General features: G+C 38.5%; 1 protein-coding gene across 1 annotated transcript in view; it reads right to left on the bottom strand.

The window, feature by feature from the left end:
- Nucleotides 1–11,477, bottom strand: part of CACNG8 (calcium voltage-gated channel auxiliary subunit gamma 8) — an 84,353-nt gene extending 72,876 nt beyond the window's left edge. The window contains exon 1 of the mRNA XM_075191262.1: nucleotides 11,237–11,477. The gene's annotated coding sequence lies outside the window, so the exon portion shown is untranslated. The remainder of the gene's footprint in view (nucleotides 1–11,236) is intronic.
- Nucleotides 11,478–12,241: the final 764 nt, after the last annotated feature.

Genomic DNA, 12,241 nt, shown 5'->3' with positions numbered 1-12,241 from the left:
TTGGAGCGCGGGATTTTCGCCGATCCCGCCGTCAATTGAATATGCCCCTAAGATCGAGTTGTAGAAAGAAGTCCAATATTATAACAAAGCAGGTGCTGACTACAAGATAAGGATGGAGCTGAGTGAAGATTATGTCAGCCAGGATGGAAATACCAACTTGTCTCAATCAGCAGGATCAACCAGGGTTAGTCCAGAGACAATACAGAGAGGAGTTCAGGAAATTGAGTTATCAGGATGCAGTGTCCAGTTTTATACAAGTTATAGTGCAGGAGAGCAGAAGCAAACTAGAGGGAGACACCATGAATGAGTGTTGGCTCTTTAACCAAGTGAACTTGTTATCACTCAATGGGGCTAATGATGGGTAGTATGAAAAAGGATGCTAATACTGCAATAAGTGACTTATGCTGCAATGTGTTATGAAAAGACAAGCGACTGTCTAATGAGACTATAAATAAATTAATAACTAAATACATATAATTTTTTCTAGAAGATGAACTCGCTCCCATTATTTTCATCACTTTTGTCCATTCACCATTTCACCTGCCTCAGCTGTATTTTTGTAGCATTATTCACACTTGTATGTGCAGTAACCTCTGTTTGCTCACAGTAACCTCTGTTTGCTCACACTGACCCATACAACCAAGTATAGTACAGAGAAAGAGACTAAGGTACAGCTGGTTATTTGATCTAAGAGCATCACCGGTTAGAAGTCAGGGTGACTATGTTATCAAATCATTTAGCATTGAAAACAGGGATTATATTATAAATGTTTGTGTTAAGAGTACAAATCATATTGCCTTGCAGAGGAAACGGTGGATCACATTTACAAAGCAAAGAGAAAAACACTGTAGGTTTTCAATGAGCAATATTTTAAAAGAAAAGAGAAAAGATGAACTTAATAAGGTTTCCTCCCACACTTCAAACACATACTGGTAGGTTAATTGGCTGCTATCAAAATTGACTTTAGTCTCTCTCTGTCTGTCTGTGTGTGTGTGTGTTCGGGAATTTAGACTGTAAGCTCCAATGGGGCAGGGACTGATGTGAGTGACTTCTCTGTACAGCGCTGCGGAATTAGTGGCGCTATATAAATAAATGGTGATGATGATGAGGTAAAACATTTACACTTACACATAAAACACCTTTTAAGATTTTTCTATCTATCAATGCACTAAGCTGCACTTTTAGTTTTCTCCTCCCCTGAGCTCCAATGACATGATCCTCTGTAGATTCCTGACCGCTAATTGGTCAAAGGGGAGAGACATTAGTGGAACAGACTGCTGTGTCCTCTCCACTTGACCAATTAGCATTTTGGATAGAAGAATCACGACAGTGAAAGCTGCAAGCGCGGCATATTCACAGGTCCAGAGACAGAGTTTCCACTGTTACCAAGATAAAAGAATAAATACTGGCTATCCTTGGAAAAGAATGCACTTAACTATGGACCTGGTGTGGCAGGATACACCATATATATTGCAAGAGAGTCAAGTTTTCTAACGACATGTTGTCTTGTCATTTATTCAGATCCTCCGCACTTATGAATGGCTTATAGGGCGCACTCTGGGCATGAGTCATTAAGGAGAGCAAGACAGAAATAAGGAGTAAATTTGTTCCTGGACAAACCATGTTACAATACAAGGTGTACAAATTAGTTTATTGTTTTGCATACAAGTTAAATACTGGCTGCTTTTCAGTATATTACACAAATACCTGATAGCTTTATTTTACACTGAAATTTACAGTTGATCTAAGATATGCCCTACCCCAACGATAAATTTGCCCCAACATTTTACATCTATCTCCCCCTCCAATGCAACATGGTTCTGCCAAGGTGCAAAGTTACTTCTTTTTTTTGCTTTGCTCTTCTCTAGGCCCACTGTACTTATAGTCTCAGTTGGCTACTTCAGTGGCAATTTTATGAGTTATGTCTGGATTAAACCAATTGCTCCAAAAAGTAACCCATGGCTTTCATTGAAAAGAACAGCTTAAAAAGTCTGAGAACAATGTCTGGACCCTGTAGGCTAAGTGCTTAAACACTTAACCTGTGGGGTCAACACATTGCCGTTTTAAATTAACCTTCAACTAAGTCGCGCTGACGTCAGAGTGAAGTGCCGAAGTCCTGTGTCTTCGGAATCACTGCCTGTCTGCATGACGTTTCCATCGGAGATGTGGACCTTTTATTTTCTATTAATTTTTCTCACATTTCATTTTTCTTTGTAGGAATATACCCTGTCGGATTTTTGAGCATCGCTGATATGTACCCAACCCTCCACAATAGGCACCAGTACACAACTGTGAAGATTAAGAGCCACACTATAGAAGGATATTGGATCTTATTAGGACAATTCACCACAGATGGATGTATATATACAGATTGATATCCTCATACAGGCAGGTCATAGTGTATATAATATTTTATTGATAAATACCATAGATCTATAGTAGTATTTATTAATATTGCATTATATACATTGTGTACTGTCTAAGGTGATCATATATATATATATATATATATATATATATATATATATATATATATAGTGTTATATATTATGTGCACTGTATTACACACCGAGCGACTACAAAATTAAAACCACCTGTGTAATATTGTTTAGGCCCCCATTGTGCCACCAAAACTGCTCTGATCCATTTAAACATGGACTCCACAAGACCTCTGAATGTGTCCTGTGGTATCTGGCACCAAAACGTTAGCAGAAGTTCCTATAAGTACTGTAAGTTGCGTTGTGGGCTTCCATGGCTCGGACTTGTTTTTCCAGCTCATCACACAGATGTGGGATCGGATTGGAATTTGGAGGCCAAGTCAACACTTTGAACTCATGTCATGTTCCTCACACCATTTCTGAACAATTTTTGCAGTGTGGCAGGGCGCATTATTCTGCTGAAAGAGGCCACTGCTATTGTGATACTATTGCCATGCAGGGGTGTACTTGGTCTGAAATAATGTTTTGGGTAGGTGGTATGTGTCAAAGTAACAACCACATGAATGCCAGGACCCAAGGTTTCCCAGCATTGAGCATAATATTGCCTCCGTTGGCTTGCCATAGTGCATTCTGGTGCCATCTCTTCCCCAGGTAAACGATGCACAAGCACCCGCCGTCCACATGATGTAAAAGAAAACATGATACATCAGACTAGGCCACCTTCCTCCATTGCTACATGGTCCAGTTCTAGCACTTGTACCCATTGTAGATGCTTTCGGTGGTAAACAGGGATCAACAGGGACACTCTGAATGGCCTGCAGCTATGCAGAAATCTGCGCTTAACCGTATGTTCTGACATCTTTCTATTATAGCCAGCATTAACTGTTTTAGCAATTTGCGCTACAATAGTTCTTCTGTAGGATTGGACCAGTCTGGCTAGCCTTCACTCCTGACACCCATCAATCAGCCTTGTATCCCCATGACCCTGTCGCTGGTTCACCTGTTGTCCTTCCTTGGACCACATTTGGTAGGTACTAACCACTGCATATCGGGAACACCCCACAAGACCTACCATTTTGGATATGTTGTGACTCACTGTTTAAGTCATCACAATTTGACCCATGTCAAAGTCTCTCAGGTCATTACACTTGTCCATTTTTCCTTTTTCCAACACATCACCTTAAGGAACAGACTGTTCACTTGCTGCGTAATATATCCCACCTGTTGACAGGTGGAATTGTACTGAGATAATGAATGTTATTCACTTCACTTGTCAGTGGTTTTAATGCTGTGGCTGGTCGGTGTATGCACTATGCTCTGAATGAGAGGAGGTGAGCCACAGAAGTGGGTGTGATCAAGTGGGAATGTTTGTTAGAAATAGAGGGTAGCAAAAGAAATACAGATCGGTGGACCAGGTTATGGCTCAGTCCCGAAATGCTATGAATTTGTCCTGAATGAGTGAACAGTTGGTATTTAAGTGCTCCTCTGCAGTGCAGGGCAGCAGGAATGGACAGCCACACAGAGTAAACAGTGGTGCATACTGTATTACAGGGAGGGGCTGGAGGCACGCTATCGCTCGTTAAGTGCTAACTGCTCCAAAATCAAGCATTTAGAAACCCACACTAAAAATTCTGCATCTGCCCCTGAACTCTACCCTGGACACTACCAGAACTATTGGTACTTGGGACACTTTTAAGCTTAAAATACTGCATTACACATAGCCATTTTCACATTTTCGTAAATTACCTTTATTACATTTTGTTACTTAGGGGCATATTCAATTAAGCCGGTACATCGCTGCTACGTATGGCTGTACCGCAACATCACGGACTTCCCTTCACAACTCTATGTGGGGCCGTATAGTAATCCCCGATGTTGCAGTAACAAGAAGTGACTTTGGGTCTGTTGCAGAGGCACTTTGCGCTTAATTGAATATGCCCCTTAGTGTTTAAAAAATAAAATTTTATATCAAAATGGAGTGTTTCTGTTACAACTGATAATTGTTAAAATGTACACTGTAAAAAATAGTAGATCAATAAGTGTTGCCTTTTACCCCGTACTGCACAGATTCGGTTACTTTTATGAAAACTTGTGCACATGATAAGGGTGCTATAATCTAAAGCAACCAATCAGATGTTTGGTTTTGATTTCTAAAATGCATTAGAAAAAATACATTTTCTTTGCTTTCTTAACCATCTTCTACTTTGTCCATAGTGAAGGTGGAATAATGACCAAATCTGTTGCATTGTTAAGTAGGTAACATACTAGTTCTATTTCCTTTTAATATCTTTGTTGCGTAGGCCAATCACCAAAACTAGACATGGTTCCATTTGTCACCAAAGGAGCCCATGCTTTTAAAATGAGGAAACAAAATATCTGAGTGTCTTGGGCCTTATAGATGTAGTTAATGAGCCTCAGGTCGCCTGAGCCCATTTTGCAGCCTCACTGGTTTCCAAACTGGCAGTAAACCAAAATCAATAAGAACCCTATCATTCATTTAAGTAAATGTAAATATTTAAACAATTAATTATTTACCAAGCACTTGTTAGACATAACTATAAAACTGGAAAGACATATTAAGAGGGTTATATTTATTTTGCCGTATGCCTGGAAATAATATATCAATATTTCAAACACATTGGGGATAAAATACACCAGGCTGGTGCAATGCAAATATGTTAGTCTCTTTTGTGCACATGCAAACTTAAGTGCATAATTTTGCCCCACCAATTACAGAAAGAAAGAGTTGTGTTTTATTCAGATGCATGCAATCTTTCAGGTGAAAAAATCTATATTGTGCATCACATTTTGGCATAGAATCACACTGTCTGTGTTAAAAACAAAAAATGTTCCATCTCTGTGAAGCATGAAGGTATTCCCTGAATCTCAACCAGCCAGAGAACACCCCTGCAAATGTGCCCTTTCAATTATACTTGCCTGCTTGCCGGAAGAGGTGTGTGGTGGGAGAGTAGAAGGGGTGGGACATGGTGAATCATGTCATATTGGATCCCCCCTGTGACCAAATCGGCATTTCGTCACGGGGCGGGCCAAAATGATCCAATTCGCCATGAATCGCGTCATTGAGCCCCGTTGGGGACAGGATGCCAGAGAATTGCCTGGTCTCCCGGGAGTCCAGGAGACATACTTGGAATTCAGGAGTCTTCCGGACATTCCAGGAGAGTAGGCAAGTATGCTCTCAATGCATCGAATCTTATATAAATACCTTGCTCCTAAAAATGACATTTCATTATTTTTTTCGGGTACAATCCAAGGTGCATTTATGTGAAAGAAATGCTCCACATCACCAAGCATCTCCCAGTGAGAGGTGCTGAGGAGGGCAAGTAGGGGAATTTTTCTTGACACGGTCAGAGATGTAGGATGGGGAAGCATGCATTAAATATGCTAGTTAAACTTACAATAACATTAGTGGCTCATCCCTGGTGTACTCTCCAATCTGCAGTTTCTACAAAGCATATTTGCTAATTGGAGATTGCAAGCCAATCAAACAAGCACTGATTGCTTGCTTGCCCCATTATGATGAAAGACTGATAAGCTCAATACTCCTAAATAGCAATTGATAGACCTAGTAAGCTTTCACCACATTAGTTATTTCAGGTACATTATTTAGTACAGTGGTAGTCACTTCACCGATGCTGGTAAATCCGACGCTGAGGACACCTACAAAAGTAGGGACCACGCAGGTTAACTGTTAAGAGAGGGGTCCCGACATTGCCACTTTAAATAGAAATTCATTGAGGGCGCACTGACGTCAGACACTACTGCTGTACAGCTGTGCTTTCGGAAGAAACTGCTGTCAGTGTCCTGCTACGATCGGATATGTGGACAATTGCTGATCAGGTAAGTCTGTGTATATTCTTGTCGTTGTCTTCTCAAATTGGTTTTCTTTTGTAGGTGTCCTCAGCGTCGGATTTAACAGCATTGGCGATGCGTACCACACCCTATTTAGTATTACACACACTTTGTTGCAGTATACATTAAAGTACATTAATGAGTTACTTGCTCATTAAATAGGTTGGATTATTGTGAAGGTGGTCATATAGAAAAATGGTACTACATTCAGCCAAATATTTTACCTTTAAGCTCTTGATGACAATTAGTATTGGTATGTCAATGATTCAATATGATTCCACAATTACAAAGGCCTGGCTACGTAACTATGTACTTTTTGTATTGCATTATACTCTGTAATAAGATGAGCAAATGTGCAAAGGAATTTCATTTAAATCATTTCACATATGTGCAAAATTCCAGTGCTACAAGCTTTGAGTAAGTCTGTAAATCGAGCTGCGATGACAGTGTCTGCTCTGTGGTGTGAATGGACAGGATTACATGCTAGACACTTATGGCCAAATTCCATTGAAGAAACATGCAAAATTCTCTACTCAAATATGGAATAAGTTTTGAAAATTTTAATTATCAAGTGACAGAAAGCATAAGTAGAGTTTACCGCTAATGTGGAATTGGTAAGAAAACAAAGATAAGCATGGCTTAATTTGCAGGTTTTAAAGTACTGAGCTCTCGGTGTTCTTCTCTGTGTGCCAAAAGAAAGGGCCAATCATCTGTTTGAAAATCGATGCAAAAATTTGATTGAAAAACAAACATTTACATTACAGTGTAACACCTGAAATGTCAGGTTCGGGGGTCTATTTATCAAGCTGTGATAGCTGAAAAATGGCAATCGCAGGATGACACTTAGTTTATCGAGGGGTTAACACAGGAAAAATCTCAGATTTCTTCTACCTTAACCCATTTGACGCACGTTACCGCAGTCCCCATAGACCTCTATGAGGACTGCAAACTGATCCAATTTATCAATTGGAGAAAACCTTACGCCATCTCAGGATGGCATTAAGCATCCAATCTGCCAGTCAGCCACAGCCGAAGAGCACAGAGTTCACAGATGCAGCAACTACTCTCTATCTCTCCATGGCTGGCTGCACATTCCTCCCCCTGGGTGATTGACACATGCTACATTCCAGTTGTCTGTGGACCGTGGAAAAAACAGGTGTCCTTAACTTTTGCAGTAGGACATACTCATCTGATTACATGCCTTGAACGTATGTCTTTTTTAAGAAAAGTGCTGGATATAATTGCATGTTTGCAAACAGGTGAGAACCAAGCCATTGGATGAACATATTTTAAAGACAAAATAATCATCTATATGGCGCCACCTATTCTGCAGCTCTGTACCATCATTATTTGTAATACACATCAGTCCCTGCCCCATACAAAAGCCAATTAACCTACTAGTCTGTTTTTTGAGTGTGGGAGGAAACCCACGCTAACACGGGGAGCATATACAAACTCCACACAGAGTTGGGAATCGAACTTGTGACCCTAGTGCTGTAAAGCAGAAGTGCTAACCACTGAGCCACTGTGCTGCCCAATAATAATTTAAAGGCAAGCATTACAGAGTATAAAATAAAAGACTCCAAGCCTTAGTTAAACAGTAAAGTGCACATGCACAGAAGCTCCAGCCCTCATCTGCTGCATTAGGAGGACTGTGAGACCCCATCCTCTAACGCAGAGGAGGAGGGTTTTCGCAATGTATCAGAGAGGAAGTCATAAATACCAGCGGTACTTCATTATGTATCATAGCGCTATGCAATGATTCGTAATGCTGGCTCCCGCAGGCCGCTCCCCTCTAATGATAACTAGACCACTCAGTCACTTACTGTCCACTTTAATTGTAATATGAAAAGTGAAGTGGTACAAATCTCAGTTTCACGTAAAATACAAAATTGATGCAAAAGCAGCATGGTATTTTAATAATGACTCCACTTATGGAAAATGTTTGAAATGTAGATAATGTTCGAAATTACTGTACCGTTGGAATGGTCAGACATAATTAAACAATGTCAAATACAATACACATTCTGAGCTAAGGGTATCTACAGAGAGATATGTGTTACGTTCGAGGCTGGGGACAGCATATAGTGAGAATTGTTGGTCCTATAATTCAAATAGAGCCAAATAAAATATTCCTAACTTGCCAATTCACCTATATCCTTACAATCACCTATATCCTTACACCCTTAAAAATGCCCTAATACATTACTCTACAGCATTCAGGACTGTTTCAATAATGTCAGCATTATCCTCTTTCTGACTACTCAAGTCATAGGCACAGGTCATAATTAATCTGCAATTAAGTGAATTTGCAGTTGTGTCTTCCAACAAAGGTCAGCTCTGTTTCCAATGAAATAAAGGTAAGGCTATGTTTAAAACAGTTCAAAATACAAGTCACCATAGAAGCAAAACAATGGACAAAAAACTTTCATGAGACTGATCCCAAATGGACATCTCAGAGTATTTGTTTTTTTGCCTGCTTTGTGCAGAATCTGATTGCCCCCCTCGGGATATATGTACTGTACATATACTGAAACAGGATGACACAATCAGAATGAATGTGTCGGAGATAGCTGCTACTTTAACTATGGCAAGACTGCCTAAATCTCCTTGTAGGCTGTGCAGCCATGAGTAAATGCCTTCTGTAATGTAGCAACAACTTGTGTTATATGGTCCTCATGTAAAATTAAAATACACCTCTCCTTATTTTCAGTAATAATAAATACACTAATGTAATATTTAAGAAAACTAGGCTAAGGCCTACAATAGTGCACTTGCACAATTATAAAAAAATTTTGGGGAGTGAGCTTATTTTGTACAAGGCAATTTTGTGGCGTCTCTGGTTTCTTTACATGAGCCTATAATTTCCGATGCGGTTCTATAGTTCTAATGAGCAAAACACAGAGTTAAGATTGTTTGACAGATATAAGTGGATGGTTAGTGCATAATGTGCTAATTTCATCAGAATTCACTCTTCCTATTCACACTATGAAAAGACGACCAAATATTTCCTGACCCTAGTGAGTGACTGCTACCTGAACACAAACGCTCTGTAATACAAAGTATGAAATATGAGGTGTCACTCTGAAATATGACCTCATTAACACTTCAAATCCTACAGGGGCTGCAGTTTATCATTAAGCAAGATGTTACAGACAGGAAGAGTTAATAGTACCCCAGAATTTTAAAAGGCCTGTGTGCTTCTCTTCTTGTGAACAAGATCGATTTGTCAGACTAGGTGTCATATTGTAGTCAAGGCAATTTTAATATATTAATATGGAATTAAGTTAGGGCGCAGGCCAGGGATTTATAAAATGATGGACGTTGATGGAATCACCTTTTTGTTAGCATAGAGCATGAAAGACTGTTGCACAAGTGGCTGTGATCAACTGTAATTTGTTATAATCTATCAATATATCTTGTAATTATAACTAGTCATACATTATTAAAATTGCCATTTATCCATGGATGATACTGTAATATATCAGATACTGATTCAATCAGCAATAGTAATGCAACATAACATATAATTATTATTTTTTTTAAATAAAATACTCTGTATTTTTAAATCTGTCTTTTGGTCTAGATATTAATAAAACATGCAATACAGTTATTCATATATTTCATGTTGTGGCTTATGCAGTGCACATATATTTTAAAGCACATGCAAATGTATACACGTAACATAAATAAGAGCTATAAGAGCCTAATTAGCTATGCACAGCCACCCACAGAGCGAAAACATAGCTCACCTACGGTAAAGCCCTCAACTCTTACTGGAGATAGAGAAATCCCTAAATCCCCAGTCCCTTTCCTCCAGACCAGTGGCCACCTGCCCAGAGCTTGCTGCAGGGCTGGATAGCACTTTCACTTCACATGTACATTTTATTGCATGATAAAGATCATGTCAGTATTTCAAACACCACTGATTGGGAGGAGGGAAAATGACAACGGAAATAAAACAAAGCGGCTTCCTGAGCCTTTTCCCTTTCTAGGAGACATCTAGGTAACATATATCTGTTTAGGGAGCAATACATAGGCAAACCAAATCCAGATGGTATCATGCATCTGTGCAAATTTTTGCAGGGCATGGCATGGGCATACATACCCAGAAACTATATATATATATATATATATATATATATATATATATATATATATATATATATATATATATATATATATATATATTATACACACAAGGTACCTACATGCACATAACTACGTGTGCATGTAATATATATATATATATATATATATATATATATAATTATATATATATATAATTTATATATATATATATATATATATATATATATATATATATATGCAGGCAGCAATAAAAATACAGACACATATGTATGTTTATACATAGTTTTTAAATGTATTTTCTCAATTCAGAAATAGTGTATGCAACACCAATATATGCATCATTTTTTCTATTCCCAAAAAGTCCTAATCTTCAAGACATGTATGTAGTGCCATATGCTAATCAGCCGTTCAGTGTATGTAAAACAGCACCAGCTTATGTACTGAAAAAGTAAAAACAATAAATAAAACATAATTGCAATCCTATCTAGTAATGTTCCTGTTATAATGAGCAGACTTCCATGATAATTGGCAGTATTTAGTAAATCACTTTAGAAAAAAGCCAATTGTTAACCATGCAACTAAGTATCTGTTGCATTTTTCAAAATAATATGTCCATTTATTGTGGATGAAAGAGGGAAATAAATCCATTGTCATCCAAAGCATTCCTAATGTTATTGGATATATGAACATTACACCTAAATGTATTTCAATATTGAGTATTATTTAAATGAAATTGATCCATGTTAAGTAATATCTATACATAAAGTACAACACAGCATCCTCTCTGGTCAGGAAAGCTGATCCAGTAGCTACCATGTTATTGAAATGAATCTTACCTTTGTTAAAACGTGTGCTTTGATGAGGATGTGTGTCTGTGTGTATATAGGATGATCAGAAGATGCCTCACAAATCCCTGGATGTATTAGCGTCTCTCTCCCTCATGCCCTGGAAGGTTCTGTGAAATGGCGTTTATTTTAAGAGGGGATATTTTGCAGAAAAGGAGAAAGACTTCAGCATCCTGTTATTATGTCACTGGGAGAAACCACTGTGAAAAAAAGTAAACGAGAGAAAAGGGGAGAGATGGAGGGAGAGAGAGAATGAGGCTGAGAGCATGTACACAGCATTGGGATTGAGGTGGGGGAGGGGGGAGAAAAGCAGAAGGAAAGAGTGGGACAAAGGGATATATATGGGCTTAATATATATTAAACCAAGAAAGATGACTAGCGAGAAGCAAACGTGGATTTATTGTGAAAATAGGAGGATTTATGATGGAGTAAAAGGGTAAGCAATGATTCTGGAAAAAATAGGAAGCTGGAAAAAAATGACAGATTTTTTTTTGGTTTTCTGTTACAATTAAAGTGAATGTGTGAAAATGAAGCGGAGTTGGAATGGGCCAGGAATCAGTACAGACGATGCACAGATAGGAAAGCAGTTCCCTCTCTGCAAGTATACACAATGGAAGCTTAAGAGTGCACTATAGACTAAAGAATACAAATTTGGAATAGTAAGGAGAGGAAGAATAATGCTGCACATATTGATCATACGACATCAGCACACAGAAAGCAAAATAAGGGAATTTAGCTAAATAAACGTGCTTTTAAAATGAAGTCATTTGTAAAATGTAATTGTCCTGATTTGAAGTGTGTATTTGCAGATCTCCCTCTCGGCTCAGCAGTTTAGAGCATATTCAAAAAGGGTTAAATTGTTAGAATTCATTGACTCTGGTTAATTTTGCTGTAATATACAGATGTGCCTTACCCTAGCCTTTTCTATTCTAGCTCTCATGGTCTCCATAGCAACTTGAGATGCTCATCTCCAATAGTCTTGTGATAAAATAATTT

Source organism: Mixophyes fleayi, chromosome 11 (assembly GCF_038048845.1).
Source record: "Mixophyes fleayi isolate aMixFle1 chromosome 11, aMixFle1.hap1, whole genome shotgun sequence".
NCBI classification, from domain to species: Eukaryota; Metazoa; Chordata; class Amphibia; order Anura; family Limnodynastidae; genus Mixophyes; species Mixophyes fleayi.
The sequence above is the reverse complement of the archived record's forward strand: the minus strand, read 5'-3'. Positions and strand labels throughout refer to the sequence as shown.